The sequence below is a fragment of the Rhinolophus sinicus genome, chromosome 1 (genome assembly GCF_057876585.1).
Source record: "Rhinolophus sinicus isolate RSI-liver-muscle chromosome 1, RSI-T2T, whole genome shotgun sequence".
Taxonomy (NCBI): domain Eukaryota; kingdom Metazoa; phylum Chordata; class Mammalia; order Chiroptera; family Rhinolophidae; genus Rhinolophus; species Rhinolophus sinicus.
The window spans coordinates 120,784,699-120,805,445 of record NC_142501.1 but is presented as its reverse complement, the minus strand read 5'-3'; the positions used below and the strand labels follow the sequence as shown (position 1 = coordinate 120,805,445).

At 36.9% G+C, this 20,747-nt stretch overlaps 1 protein-coding gene across 2 annotated transcripts in view; it reads right to left on the bottom strand.

Moving 5' to 3' along the window:
- Window positions 1-20,747, bottom strand: part of PLXDC2 (plexin domain containing 2) — a 391,914-nt gene that overhangs the window by 351,675 nt on the left and 19,492 nt on the right. The window lies entirely within an intron of this gene.

Below are 20,747 nucleotides of genomic sequence, written 5' to 3'. Positions count from 1 at the left end.
CTGGTGGTAAAGGAGAACTGCAGGAAAGGTCAAACGACTGGAGATTTGAACTGCAGCTAAAAGAGGAGTAAGAAATTGCACGGCAGAAAAGAAGGGCACAAGGGCACCGAAGACAAAAAGATCAGGAAAAGTATACGAGACAGGATCATGCATTAAACAATCGCTGGTAACGTAGGGGACACTAAGAATGAAGTGGCACAAAATGAGGCTGAAAAGGTTACTTGAATGTTGTGGTAACTAAGGCGTTCAGACAAGCTCACAGTGGCCAGGGAGATATTAAATCTTTAAGCCAGGAGGTGGCAAAGTGAGATTTCACTTTGGAAAAGACCAGTCAGGCAACTAGAATAAGGAAACAAGACACTGTCCAAGAAGCAGAGCTGTTAAGAGACTATTGCGGGGGGTGGGGGTGGGGGGACAAATAAACAAACAAACAAAAATCTTCCAGGGAAGAATTGCAAAGGTCCTATACTTAGGGATCATCTTGAGGGCCAGAAAACATGGGACAAACTTAAGAGACATTGAGAAAGCAAAATTATCAAACGTTGACAATTTGATTTTACGAGGAGAGTAAAGGAGATTAGACAAAACTAACTCTCAGCTGTATTCTGGCGTTGAAGAGCGTGTACATACTGATGCCTTTAACCAATACTGAACACGCTGAAGGAAATGAATTAGCTTCAAGCACATTACTTGCTCAGTTAAGTCACACAGATGGAGCGACCTAGTAAACAGTGAATTCAACAAAGAGGTATTGAGTGTCTGGTTTGTCCCACAAGCTGTGTCAGGCACTGGGCACAGCAGGTATTAATGGTGAACCGAACAGGCGTGCTCTCTACCCTCATGGAATTGTCTTTGTCACATGGAAAGAGAGATCTTGATTAGAGAGAAAGGTGTCCTCAGAAAATGAGAAAGCATCGCTTCTGATCAGTTCTCTGCTGGTTTATTCCCCAAACATAGGCAACTCCTGAACTATTTTCATAAAGAGCCAGAACACCACATCCTCAGATACCCTGTTAGTCTCTAACAGTGCTTTTCACTTTTTTCACTCATTCCACATTTGTGTCTTTTCTATGTCAGGCTCTGTGTTAGACATGGCCATTGCCCTTACTGCTCAACAATCTTGGTGCCGTGGCAGGCTGGTGGCCAGACCTGCTCTGCTCTTAACTCAATCTGCCAAGTTTCTAAATGTCACTGGACCTCCTTCACCAGCGAAGAAGCGTAAGGGTTAGATTAGTGACCGCAAACTCACGGCAAAACGCGAGCTCTCAGTAGAAGCCAGGCCACTTTGGGGGGAGGGAGAAAGAAGGGAAAAGTGCTAAGTGGGTAGGATGACCATCACCAACTTTCATCTGTATGACATTTCACCTCAGAGTAAGATTTCTTTAAAAATGAAAAAAAAAAAAGTCTCTGAATCTAAAATAAGTTAAAAATCCATTGAGTTGGACGATTTCTAAGATTTCTCAAAATTCTGAAATGCTTTCTTCTGCATGTTCCCCATAGAAAGACTTGAACAAATGGTGTCAGGTCCCTAGCTCAACCTGCTACAACTTATTTGACTCCTAATATGTCTGAAATATAATACTAATGGTATGGGCTGAGATATGAATCTTGGTAATAAAAAAATTTTAGCAATGAGAGGAAGAGAACGACATAAACCATTTTATGCCAACTCCTAGTTACACTTGCAGTTTCTCTCTGGCATCCTTCAGAATTCTCTTTATCATTCTCTCTTCCCTCCTAATGGCTTATCCTGCCATTGTGGTGCGTTTTTGTGCTCCTCTCCCTCAGCGGGTCCCTCTAGAATCCAAAATATATTCTAGCCTCCAAACTGTTTACTTGCCTTCTTCCCAAACCCTCCCTTGTACCATCTATCCTCAATTCAAACTCACATTTCTTCAGTGAGGCTAATTAGATGGTAAGAAGAGAGAAATCTAAATGAATTAATTCCCATTAACCTGAGAGCACTTAATCTTACGAAGCGTATTTATAGTTTTACAAAGTAATGGTTCCTAATTTAAACAAATGTCTAACCTGGTGTAATGTAACTAAAGCAAAAATGAGAGTGATTTGGAGAATTCTTTCTTCAACAAGTATTTAGTTAGAATCTATTTTGTGGCTGAGGCTGCATCAAGCACTGTAGCTGTCACTTTGAAGGAGCACATGGCGAACCCTCAGGAGCCCCCAGTTATTAGGGGACAGCAGATGGGCTGCATGGTACAGGTTCTGACAAAGACCCATAAGAAGAGAGACAGGCAAAGGAAGAAAATTTGGGAGGCCACAGACACCACTAGGGAGCTTTCTGCTTGAACTTTCATGCCCCAAAATCAACAGCTCTAAGCAGTTCTTGCTATTCATACCTTCCATCCTTACTTCTATCCTGACTCCACTTCCACATCTATTCTTCCAAATCGCCAGCTGGTTGGATAACTGGCTTTTCTAAATATTGTTCCCAAGGCAAAAGTGATAAAGGCAAACAGAGGGAAGAGTGGTCATTTATCATTTCAAGGCCATGTTGAAGTAAGTCAAAGAATAGGCAAGTCCCATGAGAAACGCATCCAACCGCTGACCCCTCCCAACAAATATATTTAAAATATCCCAACTCTGAATTCTGGAGAATGATGATCCCATTGGCCATGGATTCATTAATTTGTTACAAATTAGGTAAACACTACTTCTGTGCACCTATTCCAGTGGGTATTGTTTGGCCTGCATAATAATACTTTAGAACTTAAGCTTGCTCCACCACTGAAGGAAATGGAGAACAAGTATATATTTAAAGTACTACATTTCTATGTCTTTGTTGTTTTCCTGTTTGAAACCTGAGTCATGATGTGACAAGTTTCTTCAAAGTCTCTAGCCAAGGATAAAACCTTTCCAAATGAGAAAAATAATGGTCTGAAAATGGACCCTTCAGACAATTGCCACTAGAGAAGATAATTCTCTATTCAACACTAAAGAAAATTGTCCCTCTGGACCATTTCCAGATATCTTCTAAAGTATCCAAAAGGATATTTAAGGAAATGAATTATTTTTAGTCAAAAAAAGTACACAAACAAAATGTACATAATCAGGTGCATGAGTTATCTGATTCTTTAAATTGTGTGCAGTCTGTAATCTTAACATTAATACAGGCTTTAAGAAGTGCGTGGGTTATAGATCTAAAGGAGAGAGAGAGAGAGATTTAGTTCTAGTCAATCTTTGTTTTCTGTCATTGAAATGTAAGAATAGTACACTATTAGTTACACTGTGTAAAACTCAAACAACAAATAAAATGACTCCCCATTCTGGTAAGGATCTGTCTGGCTCTGTAATTTGCTAAATTGTAGGACTTTCAGCAAGTAACTTAATTTTGGGATGCTTTAGTTCCCTCAATTGTAAATTAGGTAATTTCTAGCTTGTCGTGCGAATTTAATGAAATAATCCATGCGAAGTACATGCCCTAATTAATATCTCATACATAGTAAGAAGTGATTAATAAATTATGACTACTATTGTTTGTCCCATATAAAAAAAAAATTGTTAGCCCCAGCAGAAATTTGGTTGCAACCCTAGTTATGTCATACATGTCTATTTTTCCTGATGATTTTCAAAATAAAGTGATTTCAGTAATTATTGTTTTCTTTATCCTCATCACCATGGTGTAATATATCTTGAAGGACACAATTAATTAAACAAGATACTTAAGATTAATTGTGAGAAAATAAAAATTTCTCAAAACTCAAAATTTTAGTACATTATATTTAGCACATAATATTAATCTTAAGTTTTGATTTTTCCTTTCTCATTCATGCCTGAAGACAGTTTATTTTGGGTATGAGGAAAGCAGACGAAGAAGTGAGTGAAACGACAGAATTGAGTTGTCAGGGCCATGAGAGCTGAGGATGGAAAGAGATGAAATGACCATTAAAACTTTGCACAGAGATCTAGTTCTCACTGAGCTTAGTGATTGACAGTTCTCAAACAGCATGTGAACTTCATGGAAAAAGTTGTCAATGAGCAACCTTGGTTCCAAGTTCATCACAGATCATCAAACTGGCAAATAATGATGTTTGTCAAACCTCATTTAACTATAAGGAGATGTTGACACATAGTGTAAGTGTGAGTGTGCGTGTGTGTGAAGTTTCAATTGTTGCTTATCTTTAATGAAAAACAGACTCTTTATATAGTAGCAAGTTCTCATGCTAAAGTCTAAAGAGCCAAAAAAAGGAAGTTGTGGTAAATATCTTTAAATAATAAAATTTGACATGCCCAGTTTTTCAATAGCACACATTAATAGTAGCTAACATTTTTGAGCCCTTGGTTTGTTACAGGCACTAAAGTAAGTCCATTATATTAACTCATTTAATACTGTGGGTTTTACAAAAGAGGAACCCAAGGCATAGAAAGTCCAGGCACATTTCCTAAAATTATACAGCTGTAAGAGGCTGAACCAGGACTCAGATCCAGGGCTATTTGTTTCCAAAAACAGAAAAATCTAAGGAGAAAAGAGAACACACATTTCAAGAACTTCAAAGGTTAATAGTTGATAATAATTTGAAATGACACCAGACTTTAATGGGCCTGGTAAGTCTGTGATATTAATTAACTTGGACAAAAAAGAAAAAAAAATGGTATTTGAGTTTTAATTACGTATGTACTTGTATATTCGTCTCACAAATACTGTCATTTCTACTATACTACAGATGGAAATTATAATCAGCAAATATTTACTATTTGAACCAGGCACAATCTAGGTTTGTTGGGCACAAACAAAACAAAGATCCCTGCCTTTACATATTTTTCTATTGTAGCTCCATTATAGTGGAATCTATTCATAGTCATAACAAAAGTGATTTTAAAAATTGTGGGAGATTTCTTCAAATTGTGATGTATAAATATATTTTAAATGGATGCTGGGCTGATTCTAACTAATACTTCAAGGCCTGAATTTATGCATCATGGGTAATATTCCAATGCTACATATGTTTTTAATATACACATTTCTTCCCCAGTGGAAAACTGCTATAAATGGTGGTTAGGCTCCCAGATGTATGTTTGCACCAAAAACGATCAGAATATAAGAGACTTAAAGATTCTAGACCAAATTCTTCATCTTGAACACAGTGGTCATAAAAAGGCACAACAGAGGAGGAGGAGGAAGTAAAGATCAAAGTGTAACCTCTTCTCGCTGTGCAAAGTTGGCTAAGGATACGCGTTTAAATAGTTGAAATGTGTCCCTGGCACTCTCCATCAGCACCCTTTGGAGCTGCTGGGGCCCCCTCTTGCTTGGGGCTCAGACTGTACCCAAAGGCACTAGAGCTTTTAGAAGACCAGACCACCAGTGTCCAAGGGACTGGAACTGAGATTTTTGCTTCAATTGCTTCACAAACTATTAAATTAACCCTATAACCCAAAACAACATCCTTTGCCTGTATCAACATTTCTCCATTTTAAAAGACCAGATAATGCTTTGCTGTGGATGGTGGTTCTGTGTATTCCAGGATGTTCAGCAGCACCCCTGGTCTTTACCAACTAGCTGGCAGCAGCACCCTTCAAGTTGTGACAACTCAAGATGTCCCTAGGCATTGCCATAGAGCCCAAGCAGTCTGCGTTGACAGTCACTGACTTCTATTAAAAATAACACAGCTGAGCCTTTTGGCCTGTGTATTTTAGGTTGACTTGATTATTGTGGAAAGACAAATAGGAATTTTAAGATGCTATCATTTCAGTCAATTGTGTAGACTGCACGGAGCACAGTTTGTGTGATGCCCCAGATCTGCTCAGCTCACGGGCCCCCCAGGCCAGGCCACGTGCCTGGACTCAGTCCAGACCAGTCAGTCCCCAGTGATTCCTGCCAGTCCTGTGGTGTAAAGTACGCAGCTGTTGTTGCAGTGCCCTTGTTTCCTATGCTCACAAAATACTCAGCCTCCCCAAGGTCCTAGGACCAGACTGACATGTGGATCCCACTGCACCCACCATGGTGGGAGTTACAACCTCTCCCATGCACGGGTCTGACCCGAACAGACCCAAGGAGATGCCAGCTTCTGCAGAGGCTGCCTGCCCAGAAGGGCAGAGTGCAGAAGAGTGCACTTTGTCTTCACTACTAAGTCTTTACCCGACAGCCAAGATAGAAGCCAGGAAATAAAGTGATCAAGATAAAAATCTGTTCCAAGATATAGTAGATTCATACGACCTTTTGGGAGACAGCTGTGGAACCGAGCATACGGCTATGTTTTCTTGTGAAACTGGCCAGTTCCGTATCACGTTTTATTTGCCTGCCCCCTTCATTCCTCATTTACCCTCTGCCCTCTCTCTTGCTTTTCAAGGATTGCACGCCTCCAGAAAAGCAATAAGCAAAAATTGTCTCAAGATCAGTGTTCTAGAAATCCTAAGCTAAGACAGCAATTAAAAAGAAAAAGGGGAAAAGAAGACGAATAAGGAGAAGGAAAACAGAAAGAGGAGAGTAACATTGTGATGGCAAAAGAGTAAAATCTAATCACACAATGTCCACACTCTCTGCAGATCTTATTAATTAAACAATACAGGTATGAGAAGCAGTATTGCTTCTAATGGATTGTGACCCATAACCTAAGAACAAAAGCAAGGCATTACTCACTTTAAGTTTTACAGGTTTGGGTAACAAATGGCCCCACATCGGATACCTATGTCTATTCCTTTAACCTTTAAAACTGTAGCTTCTAGTTTATGTATTTTCTATATCTGTAGCCTTTACCCAGCACTTGAAAGAACACATCTCAGAGCAGTTCAATAAATGGCTTTCTTGAACTGTGTCCAAGAGTCAAATTATTCTGATTAGTTCACGTCTGTAAAAATTAATAAAAAGTATTTTCACCCTCAGCCTTGTGATGACTACTTTGCTCATTTTATTGTCCCAGCCTAAGAATATGATTGAGTTTGAAACCATCACAACAATATAAAGAGATCAAAAATATTTTTAACAATCAGACTTTTGCTTAATAATTGACTCACGTTAATTTTCTGAACTCAGAACGGCCTTGCAATACATACTACTCTATAGACTAGACAACATAACAAACACCCTCATAAAATAACAAATTTCCAGCTTTTCACTACCTGGAAGGTACAAAGTTCAAATTATTGTGTCACTGGAATTAACACCTGGTCATTCGCAAAAGATGAAAAAATTCACAGCCTCAAAAAGAAAGAGATTAAAGAAAGTTTTATACCAAAAAGAAAGGCTCTAGCTGAGAAACCGGTGGGCAGAGTCTCAGAGTGGACAACTGCACTGAATTTTAAGTTAGCTTTTTCTCATATAGGAAAGGGTAGGTAAATTTCATTACAGCAGGAGATCTGACTATAGACTGAGGTCATTTGATTAACATATGTTGGTTATATAACTTGTTTCTTTCTGTACATACTCTTACCCAGAATAACATACAGAAAAACTCACAGAGGGTAGGGCAAGCCTTAATGTTCATTTTATTCTAATTGTAGTATAATGAGGCTAGAGTTCAAATAATGGACAGGTTTTAGCAGTTTGCACATGTGTCAGGAACTAGTTCACTTCGGTACGGTCTTACCTCCAATTTTTAGGGGTATTTGGACATCTTGATTTATTTTTAGGGGATGAGGCTGGGCGTTTCCTGGGGAGGGGATGCAAGCCTGGGGCAGTCCCCTTACAGGCTCACTTTTATTGGTTGATTTTTTTTTTTTTTAATTTTTATTTATTTATTTATTTTTTTAATTAGTTTCAGGTGCACAAGACAAAGTAAAACTTAGACGTTTATCATTTATATCCCTCACTTGATTTTTGTTGTTGTTTTTTAAGGAGGGCGCAGCTCACAGTGGCCCACGCAGGGATCCAACCGGCAACCTTGACGTTGTTAGCACCTCGCTATAACCAACTGAGCTAACCGGCCACCCTTCACTTTTATTAACCCTTTTTTGCCTCATCACAAATATTGTCCATTTTACTGAATATGTGTTTTATATCTTGATTATCCATCACTTGCAGGTTATATTTTCTATAGTCAGCAAACTTTAGATGGATTATGAAATGTAACAGTATCACCACAGCCGAAAAACTTTTGTTTCTAGAATCCATTGGTATTTCTCCCTTCTCGATGATTTATCCTTTTTCACTGGACCTAATCAAGTCCTTCTCAATATTGAATGTGCGAAGGAACCACATGAGAATATTTTTACAACGCAGATCCTGGTTCAGAGGGTCTGGTGAGATCTCAAATTTCTAAAAAGCTCTCAAGTAAATCTGATGCTGCTAGTTCATGGACCACACTCTCAGTAACAAGATTCTAGATTACCTTTTCATAATCTGATTCAATCCTTCCTTTTTGAACTGAATTTAAGTATCAGTCTAATTCTTCACTAAAATCACCCCCAGTTCACTGTTCCCATAGTCACCCTCTGTGATTTCACCCATGTCCCATGTCTGACAAACTGGGTTTCTTCAGGAATAAGGGAAAAGAGCTAAATGAAAAGATGGGATGTTCCAGCTCTTTCTCTTGGTCACACATTCCATCAAAGACTGCTTCTCAGTCATAAATGGTAACTGAAGAAAGAGACAACTAAGGAGCCAAAATATGTTAGGAGCGGTAGGCGTGAGCTCTCCCTACAAAAAAAAAAAAGAAAGAAAAAGAAAAAGGCAACATCCAAGAGCTAGAAATGCTTTAATTCAGGTCAGGTCAACTGAGCAACTACAAGTGGAGCTATTATTATGAGAATGGCCCTGGGCTATGATGCTACATTATTTTTAATGATGACAAGGAAGCAAGAGAAAAGCAATCCTTTGTTTGGGATATGACCATCCCCAGCAAGAATAATTGCTTCCCATCATGTCCCAAAACTTAGCACTGTGAAAATACCATTCCACATAACTCTTACTGGTGTCATAAAATATTTTGTTTGTATGTCTAATTTTGTCCATTTATTATGAAGTTCTTTATTTTAAAATACTTTCAAAAGCAAGAATTAGGTCTTATTCTTTGAATCCTCAGGGGTTACATATCTGAATGCTTGGTGTATTGTAAGAACTCAACAACTGTTTATTAAACCAAATTGAGTGATATGGAGGGTCTGCTCCCCCTGAACAAGACACCCCTCCTCCACAGAACTCAGTGAGCTTCCTGGCAGAATCCATTGTCATTTAGCTCTAGGGTCTCAGTTTGCATTTATGAGAATTCTGAGTAAGCCACGATTTGCTTTCTTATCAGCTGCATGAAAATGCATTAAAATTCATGTATTTCCTAAACAGCAGTACACAGGATATTTTATTTCAAATGCATATTTTTGGTGGCTCTGATAAAGAATTTAACAGATAGTAATTCAAATGCAGATTATTTGCTTTAGAATTTCTCAGTATGGGGTGTGTAAGTGGTGGTCCTGTAGGAAATGATTAGATGGGCCTTTCATGATTAAACATCCCTGAGATATCCATCTTTCAGGCAAATTTGCTTTGCATTTTGCCTTTTAATTATGATACCCCATAAAAAAGTAAAGATTAAAAAGTTTCAGGACACAGCATCTATAAACAACTCAGCTGATTTCTCACTGAAAATGTTAAAGGAGGGAGCCTTTCACTGAAGGAAGTAGTATTATGGACTCAAAATTACTGTGGGAAAATACATACTCAATTTTTTCTTATTCAAAGAATGTGCGTGTCCAAAAAAAAAAAAAAGCTCTGTCAGGTAGGCAGGTGCAGTTTTCCTCTAGGTAAGATAAGGGATGTCTCCCCAGTTTAACTATGGAGTACAAGAAAATTGACAAGGAAAGAAATTGTCAGTGAAGTTAGGCAGTGAGGCTAGCACTGAGCATAATCCTTCTTGGTCTTTCTAGAGGGTGTAAAATATATTGAAGAAAGTCGCTTAAGTGAATAGCAATTACTGACAGCTACCTTAGTTCTGTCAATTACTCTAAAATAATGTAAGGAGCAGTGAATATGACTTCAAGTAATGCATTTGATAACCACCCCCCCACCCCCCACCCCCCACCCAAAGATTGTCCCAGCTGTACTGTCCCCAATGCCCCTACCACAGGGGAAGCAGACCTCTTTTTAGGGAGAAATTTGGAAAACTTCTACTGCAATTTATTTTCTCCTGCAGTTTCTCCTATTAAGTGCATATTTCAGTTTATATTTCTTTAACTTCATAACAACCTCCTCCTGCCCAATGGAATAGTGTAACACATATAACATGTAACATATTATACAGACCTCATTTTGTAGAATTCGGTTTTCCTTTAAAAACTTGACAACTCTGTGCGTGTGTGTGTGTGTGTGTGTGTGTGAGTGTGAGAGAGAGAGAGAGAGAGAGAGAGAGAGAGAGAGAGAGAAAGAGAGGAGAACATATTTGTTTATATACATGTAAGTTAATTTATAATGTACACCAATAAATTCATCACATGGGAAAGAAAAATGCATTTGGATTATTTTATACCCCTTATTTATGATAAACATGTTTATTTTATAATAAAATGGCCGTTTTTCATTTAAAATATTATACATATGTGTGCATGGGTTTCAAAATGATTTGCTATGAGTTCCACAAATCACTGTATTTAAATAAATGCATGAGCATCTAAGGCTCCCAAAGAAATGAAGAATTTCATAAATATATGAATAGGGCACTGGTAGGGATTCCTTCTTCATATGATAAAATCTTAATTCCCATTTAAAGTTTAAAACTTTTATACCATTGCTTAAGATTACAGCAATGGAGTGAAACTGTCTTTTCTGAAAGCTTCTTTTCATGGGATGAAGAGTGAGTTCATTAAAAAAAAAAAACCCTTTGAGGAAAGCAGAATCACTTCAATAAATTCAAGTGCAGCCAAAAAGAACACCCTGTGGGTGATCAGTGAGAGGAAGAACTACAGCAATCCTGGTAAGTACTTCATGAAAACATTTGAAATTCCTCTTCACCTGCATTGAAGATGCTTAGAAATTCAAGTTAAAAACAACAGTTGTCTCTACTTTCAGTACTTTTAGTTAGCACTTCTAATTTATCTTTGTCATTTTCCTCCAATGTTCCAGTTGGGCTCCTCCCCCACCCCACCTAATATTTTATTTAAGGACGATGAAGAGATTTTATAAACATCCTTGTTATTCAGCAAGCCTCCTTCAGATGCCTGGCATGTACAGAACCCTGCTGGGAAACTGAGAGGAGTCACCAGTGAAAGCTAGAATTCCACTCCTGGAAGAATTTGCAATTTATTCAGAGGATTTAATGTAGGAGGCACACAAACAATGCAAAACCACCAATCTGCAGGAACAGAAGACAAAAACTGTGGGCAAATGACTAAAGAAATAATCCATTCCATAAGGAAAATCAGAGAACGCTTCCAGGAGTAGGTGCATCTTGAATTTGATTTGAAAGCAGCCACAGAACTCGATTAAGGGAGAAGAAAAGCAGTATTTTCTAGGTGAAACTGCACGCAGAAAGGAAGTTAGTGAAGATAGACCAATTTCCAGCTAAAAATAGGATCCCACTAGGTCTGGGACTATTTTATTCTAACTCAAGTATCCAACAGCCTTGCATTCCATATATACATCGGAGGCATAGTTCTGTGGTTAGGTGCACAGATTTAGGAGTTAAACAGTTTGGATCCCAGCTCCTGCTATTTACTAAGTGCCTAACCTTGGGAAAATTTATCACTACAAGCATCCATTACTTCGTCTGTAAAATTAAGCTAATTATAGAATGCATGTTATAGTATTGTTCCAAGAACATGGTAATACATGTACAACACATGGCACAGTCTGTGATACAATTTAGAGAACAATGTATGTAGCTGTGGTTAGCGTGGGGCTGACATGAATTGAGTGTGGGACTAGTATTAGGAAATGAGAGTAGGGCGTCTGAAACGCAAAATCAGTTTAGGCCTAGATTATCAGAGTTCCCTGGAGGGCTTGTGAAATCACAGATTCCTGGGCCCCAGCTCCTCACTTGGAGAACCACTGAGTTAAGACTTGCATGACAGTAAGACACTTAGTTTTCCCCAGAAAAAAATGACTTTCTCGGTGATTCTCCAAATGTGTTCTACAGGCCTGCATGAAGCCCAAAGCAGGTACCTGTGAATTTCTGTGATCTGTGCTGTGCATATTTTTAATGGTTACTACACTTTTGGAGAGGCCATTATGGTGCTCTTATGATGGTCTCTCCAATTTTTTTTTCCCCCCACACATGAAAATCTATTATTTGAACTAATCTGGACTTCTCTACTCTCAGACCAAATATAGAAAGCACAAAGCTATAAAACACATTATTTTCAGTTAGAACTTGAACTAGAATGGAACAAAATGACCAATAAATTATTGTGGCGAGGCTTGTCACACTTCTCAAATGGCCACCTGTCACCAAGTCAATTAGGGGCCTGGGGATCTTGGCATCTGAGACTTTCCCTCCATTTCTTTCTTGCCCACATTATGTATCTTGACATTGGCTCTATGAGGAGTAACGATGTCAGACCCTCCGAAAAAATTGGGGAAGATAAAGGAAGTCTGATATTCAGGGCCTATTATGGACCCAAAAACCTCAATTGTATTTTCAAGGACACAAACTGTTTCCAGTTAAGGTTTATTCCTATAAAGAGAAGATAACTACTATATACGAAGAAAAGATAAACTGAATAGATCATATTACTAACACTGTCCTTTCAAAAGCTAAGAGACTCAAGGAGAAACTGATTCATAACCCAGCCGTAAGACTTACCTTTCTTTTTGACCTTAGAGAGAGGATTCAGTCACTCCATAAGGCTCACATTTCCCCTTTCCTCTATCATCTTTTATGGTATAAATATTGAGTCTTAATAAAATAAAGGAGAAATATCATCAATGCTTTCTTTCTTTCATTTTCTCCTCCTCTGTCTCTAAAAATAGCTTTCCTGCCACTCCTAGATCCAAATTACTCACCTTTGGCAAAAGCATCAGGTTTATATTTACTCCTTAGGGTGGTTGCCATGACTACACCTGGAGGTACCAACAAGAAGTAAGAGATCTGACTCATAAAATCTAGTGCATCTAGTAAAATTCTAGTAAATTTTTGATGTAGTCAGGATATTTTGGTAATAAGATAATTGACTTGAAGGATTTAAATGACTAGCTTCCAAAGATGAAGCCCTAACGATTCAGTCACCCTTGACACGGTGTTACTAAGGAGAACTGTTTAATGCAGGGCTTTGCTCCACAACTGACACACAGGATAAGAGTTCCCACAGGTCCCAACAAACACCTGTTCTTCTCTTGGCACCAGCTTAAAATTTCACTTTACCTCCTGCTTACAGTAAATTGCCCTTACTCTACACAGATCGGTTTAACATTTCATCTGACAGGAAGACACCATTATGGCTTCTCCAAAGGTACAGCAAAGAGTAAATCCTACAGACTTATTACAGACTGTCAGCACACCTGTGAAAGCTTTGTGTTACGACACATGTGGTGAGAAATTCAGAACTGGTACACGGGCCTTCTGATCAACAGGGAACATGAAGAAAAGAGAAGTCAAGTGACTTGCCCCACATGTCAAAAGGGGAAGGCTCACCATGAGAACCACATTAAGGGCCTGCCATTTTGCTAAGAATGAACTTGCATTATGTCCCAGCAAGTATCTATCACATTTAAGAGAAGAAGAACCATATAAAACAAAGCAAGACATTTTCTAGTACAATTAGATTCTGAATATATTGAAAGGAAAAACAAAAAACAAAAACTGGGCTTATATCCCTAGCTCCAATGTCCAGAATTTCAAATATAATGAATAACCTTCTACATGACCTCTAAACAGCATTAGACAACCCTACAATCCTATAGCCTTTGGAAAGCAAAACCTTCCTCTAGTTGTATATTGGTAATTAGTGGTCATCTGACTGAGTTAGTCAAAGCCAACTACCATGTTTCCCCGAAAATAAGGCCTAGCTGGACAATCAGCTCTAATGAGTCTTTTGGAGCAAAAATTAATATAAGACCCTGTATTATATTATATTATATTATATTATATTATATTATATTATATTATATTATACCCAGTCTTATAGTAAAATAAAACTGGGTCTTATATTAATATTTGCTACAAAAGATGCATTAGAATTGATTGTCCAGCTAGGTCTTATTTTCGGGGAAACACGATAGTAGCTATGATCCTAACTAGCGATGCAAAGATTTCAGCTAGCACCCTTGAAAAGGCAGTTTAATTCAGTTTTGTTAGTTTGACTGGAATTCTCTATCCATGGGGGGACAGCAAACGTAGTTCAAGAACAAATTTACAAAATAAGCTATGATCTTAACCCAGTTTCACCACTATGAATCAGATTTATTCCTAAACAAATCATGACTTGCTTTTCACAGTCATATCATAAAAGACTCTAGAAACTCTGGCAACTGATGTTGAGACCACTCTCTTCTTCATATACAAGTGTATTGTCTTTCTGTCTTATCTGCTATTTATCTTATTGCCCATGTTTCCCACCTTTTTTGTTTTCTAACTTTTATATTTCTCTCCCTGATCATCTTCTTCACCAGAAAATACCTTAATAAGAAGTTGCCAGGGGAACCGAGAGTTCTCATGGAGAGATGCTGGACATAACAGTAGTTGACTCTTGGGAAATCCAGAAAAAAAATTTGCAAATACAGAATATGACAATAAAATATTGAATGATTATGGAATTAATATATTAGCTTTAAATTGTGACAAAAACACAAAACATAAATCCTTATTCACATGTGTTACCCTTTAAAATGCAGAAAGCCATGCTTACCCCATGACCAATTTATTTTCCAAAAATATGCATAAACAAATTAATTGTGCTAAATAAATCTAAAACACCATTGGTGGAAAATCAAAACCCTCAAACCATAGCAGAAATAATACATAATTACATAGGTATTAGAAGTTTAGTAAGTTTTAGGGAAAAGTGACATAAGGGAAAAGGGAGCATATATAATACAGAATAAAAACATTTTTTTAAAGTCAAGCTATTTGGGGAAATTCTCTCTACTAATAAAAACTCAATATACATTTACCTCAGCTCTGCCCTGCTTTTAACAAATTACTTCTATCAGATTCATATTATGTCCAATAACATATACATGATATCAGAGGATGAAAAGACTTTACACAGCAAAGAAGAAAAGGCACTATTTATGGCACATATTATGAAAAACGCACAACTGTGAGGAAGATATTCATTAACTCACATGTGAGGCAAAGCCTATCCGCAAGTTTCCATCTCTGGCCTACTTTTAAATTTGTACTATATTCAGCTGCCTTCACAGTCACCTTGTCTAACCAGAAGAACTCCTGACAAGCTGGGCTTCGCAGATGATCTCTAGGCTTTGCATTAAGTTCACTTAAGCTTAAGCCAGCACGAGTATTATTAAAGAGGTTCATTATGCTGTGACATATGCACATGCAAAAAAAAAGGCAGTTAAATGGTGTAAGTTCAAGTAAGCAGAACAGGGAGGAATCAAGAGAGCAAGGATATGTGAGCTGCAATTGTCAGGAAACTCTTTTCTGAAGTGGCAGGAGTGGGAAGTGAACCCTAAACAGGGTTCCCTTTAAGCTGAACCCTAAAAATTAATCCCAGCGTCTAAGCCTGTACCCATACAGGCTTAAACTAAAACATCATAAGATGCCCTTAGATCTTATCTCCAGTCAGTAAAAAGATACAGATAACACTTAGACAAAAGATGCAGATACCAACTTTTCAAAATAACTTCAGAGTCCTACCCCAAACCTTCAAAATATAGATGTGTGATTATACCTGTAAATTCTATCATTGACCCTCCTGGCAAATTTGCAACTACCGATCCCCAGTGGTCTCCCATGTGCAGCATGGCAGACCATCCATTCATTGGGTATCTTGTTCCTTTTAATTTCTGTTTTGCTTCTCTGTTATAATGTATACATTATTATAGTAGTACAGACAGACAAGATATAAATAAGCAATGTAGAATACAAATCATTAGCATTTATTGAGAGTTTACTGTGTGTCAGGCACACTACTAATCACTTTATATGAGTTAACTCATTTCATCCTCAAAATCAGGTAGGGGTTGTTATTATTCTCATTTTATAAATCAGGAAAGTAAGGCACAGAGGTATAACTGTGGTCACAGTAAGTAAATGGTCGAGCCAGAATAGATGAAGAAAGGTGACTGATAGGTAATACATACGTAGGTAGATAGGTAGGTAGGTAGGTAGGTAGATATAGATAGATATTTTTTAAAAAGAAACACACCAAATTCTAATAATTTCTGCCCAGTGGGCAATGGGCAAGATTCTTCTTCTACACTGCTCTGTATTTTCTAAAATATCTATAATTAACAGGCATTGCTTTTATAACTTGGAAAAAACGTAAGGGAAAACACAACATATTAAAATTCAACACTGTACTTTAGTGAGAAAAGGTAGAAAACCAAAAGAAACAGAGTAACAAGGTAGAAACTTATGTTAGATGAAAAATAAAAAGAATGAGCATGGACTTATTTTCTATCGTAATGTACACATTTTAACTATAATCATGGACAAATAAACACCTACGAAAATAAGCTTCCATCTGTGAAAGTAAGCTTTGAAAAGTAATTAAATTACTTTGAAAAATATCTAAAATTTAGAGAAGGATCCAAAGGCTGATGAGATATGGTGCATCTGATCAAAATTGTTTGAATACACTTTTTCTTTTAAGTGGTGATGGGTAAGGGAGACAGACCAGTACCTGAACACGGCTGAGGAAAATGATTTGCTGAATGAAGATTCTAGGCGGGTTTCTAGAATTAAATTGGTGGCAGTAATCATGTTGTTATTAGTGTAATGGCTCTCTGACATCTGTTTCCCTGTCATAATAAGTTCCTTGATAATAGCAATGACATGCATAGTATATATCTAATCAGTAATGTCTAATGCTTCACCAAAATAAACATGAAATTATATATGCTGCTCACCAAATTCTCTTCCACAATATTATATATATATGATATGCATATATTATATGTATATATGATATGTATATATTATAGGTATATATATAATTATGTATATATATATATATATATATATATATACACACATATATATAATATGTAATGTCATACCATAATGAGTATAGGCCAGCTCTTACCCTCCTCTCATAGTAATTTATTTTCAATAATTTTTTTAGATACCATATAAATAAGAAGGTCCTTTAGGAAACAGCAAGGAATGAAAAATATATATTGTTGCTTAAGGCATAGTGAAGCGCAGCTTTTAATAAATTGTGTTTCCATTTAACATTGCTATTACCAAAGCTAACTACCCAGGGCACACTATGTTGGCACTGTGAACTTGGTAAGTTATAATGCTAAATTTAACTTAATAATCATATAAGGGAAAGAGCATCCTAGGTCCGGACCTGCCACTACAACCAATGTTGTGATCTCTGAAAGGCATACAAACTTCCTGGTTTTTTTTTCAATTATGCCTCTCTATCAAGACTCATTAAAAATCAAGCAAAGAAACAAAAATAAAGAAAAGAAAGAAACAGAAAAACAAAAAACAACTTCTATTGCCTAACCTGCTCAAACTATGAAATTTTAGATTTTTTTGGAAGAAGATCTAAATGGCTATTTTTAAGTAAATGAAAGAAGATGGATGCTGGTTCAACCTTTGTTATTATAAAATGCAAAAACACATTTAACTCTAACTTTTGACAGCAAAGTAAATGGATGTATATCCAAAGTGTATATTCGGAAGAGCACACTAATACACACAAATACTTGTTGAATATCTGTAATATTTTAGTGACTGCTCTCTCTACCCCAGATGGGCTTCTAAGGATTTTCCATATTTTATATTTTAATCCTCACAAATATCTTGTGAGGTGAGCAATATCGTTGCGATTTTACAGATGAGAAAACCAAGGGACTGAGGGTGAAGCAACTTTCCCCAGTCACAGAATTAGTAATGCATGGGACTGGAAAACAAACCCAGGCCAGATCTTTAAGGCCAATATGAGCTGAGTCCAGGCCTTTCTACCTTCCTTCTAAGCTGAAGGTAGCAGAGCAGTGACCTGGAGCACTGATTGTGAAGAACTGAAGCTTAAACTTGCAACATCAAGAGTCATCAAAATTCACTAGTGATCGCCACCATTCAGTCGCATTTGTCACCACTTCTCTAATCAACCAACAGACTATAAAAATCAACAATTCCATCATAGTTACTTCTCCTTGGATCTCAATTATAAAATGATGATGAAAATAAATTCCAATTAAGCATAATTCAAATAGAGCTGTTTAAACAGGCTTCAATTACACTCGAATTCCAAAACTGAACTACAACAACAACAAAAGTGTCACCAGTGTTAAACACAACATATATAGAGCTGCGTTATGTAATTAATAGTTAAAATTCTTCCTAGAGTAATTGGAGGTTTTTATATTTTCTACAGCCATCTGCCTTTTGCTATCTATCCTACATATGAAAAGTCACTGAAGAAAAGTACTAAATTTACAAAGTAAAACACGTGTATGAAAAATACATTTTACCAATTGATTTTTATTGAATACTATCCGAAAGACAATCAGTATCTTTCAAGAACAATAATCTCTATTGGTGTCGTAAGTAAACTTCTTTATTGGAAAAGGATCCTTGGAGACAAAAAATATCCATGCTCCCAAATAGAAGATTTTAGAGTAAATGGTATAAGCGGTTGGTTTTATAATGCTTATACAGTATAAAGTTCACCGAAGTATATATGATATCAAGGAAATTAAAATTTCTTGACTATGATCAAGAACAGACATATAAACAAATCATTGGGAAAGGTTAGAGAAAAAATTCACTACATAATTGAATTGACAGACATAATTGTCTGTCGCACAGCAGAAAGAAGACCAAATTTGAATTCTGGAGTCATAGGTTCATTACCTGTTCTCCCTATTTTTGTCATCTTAGACAAGTCTCTTCATCCTCTCGAGTTTCTTTTCCCTTATTGGTAAAAGTCAATGTTTACAGCAGCATTATTCACAATAGCTAAATGTGGAAGCAACTCAAGTGCCCATCAATAAATGAATGGTAAGAAAAATGTGGTATATATATGCAATGGAACATAATTCAGCCTTAAAAAGGAAAGAAATTCTGACATATGCTGCAACATGAATGGCCCTTGAGGACACCACGCTAAGTGAAATAATCCAGTCAAAAAAGACAAAGGCGAATGCTGTATGATTCCACTTACATGAGCTATTTAGTCAAAATCATATCGACAGAAAGTAAAATAGTGGTTGGTAGGGGCTGGGGGAAGTGGGAAATAGGGAGTTATTGTTTAATGGGTACAGAGTTTCAATTTAATAAGATGAAAAGAGGTATGGAAACAGATGGTGATGATTGCACATTATGAATGTATTTAATACCACTGAACTATATACTTAAAAATGGTTAAGATGGTATATTTCTGTTATGTATATTTTAACACAATTAAAAAATGGGGGGAAAGTCAATGAATTGGTATGAAGTTTAAATAAGATATATGACAAAATGCGTTGTAGAGTTTAAAGTGTCATATGAGTCTGGTCTATAGTGGCCTCTTCGTTTTGCCTACTTATCCACTCTTCTCTTTCTGAAAATGGAGCTGACCCTAATCCCAGCCAAGTTCCATCTGCACGTTTGCAAGAAGAGACATCATTCCTGTTACAAATAGTGACTGAGAACCTGCAGTGTGCCAATGCACAGGTTAAAGGTCCAGTAATGAACAGTAGACCAGGTCCCTGCCATCTAATGGCAACGGAGGGAATAACATGTTGAAAAGATAAGCAAATGCTGTGAGTAAAAGGTAATCATACTTGATGATGACAAACTGAAAACTTTTACTCTAAGATCAGCAATAAGACAGGGATGCCCCCTATCACCACTGTTATTCCACACAGTGTTGGAAGTCCTCACCAGAGAAATAGGGCAAGAGAAAGAAAGAAAATGCATCCAAATTGGGAATGAAGAGTCAAGTTGTCACTTTTTGCAGGTGACATGATTCTTTACATAGAAAACCCTAAGGACTCCACCAAAAAAAAAGAAAAAGGAAAAAAAACACTATAAAACCAATAAATAAATACAGTAAAGTTGCAGGATACAAAATCAATGTACAAAAATCCATTACTTTGCTATATACGAACAATGAAATTACAGCGGGAAAAAATTTCTTTTGCAACTGCAACAAAAAGAATAAAATACCTAGGAAAAAACTTAACAAAGGATGTGAAGGCCCTATACAACGAAAACTAAAATACATTATTAAAAGAAACTGAAGAAGACACAAAGAAATGGAAAAATATTCCACGTTTATGGACTGGAAAGATCTACAGAGTTAAAATGGCCATATTACCCAAAGCAATATAGAGATTTAACGCAATCCCATCAAAATCCCAATGACATTTTTTAAGGAAATAGAACAAAAAACCATCAGATTTGTACAGGATCACAAAAGACCATGGATAGCCATAGTAATCCTAAGAAAAAAGAACAAACTGGAGGTATCACACTATCTGACTTCAATTTATACTACAAAGCTATAATAATCAAAACAGCATGGTATTGGAAGAAAAACAGACACACAGACCAATGGGACAGAATTGAGAACCCAGAAATAAACCCACATATATATGGGCGGATAACTTCCCATAAAAGAGCCAAAAACATACAATGGAGAAAAGAAAGTCTCTTCAATAAATGGTGCTGGGAAAAGTAGAAAGCTACATGCAAAAAATGAAACTAGACTATCTGTTACCGTGTACCAAAATTAACTCAAAATGG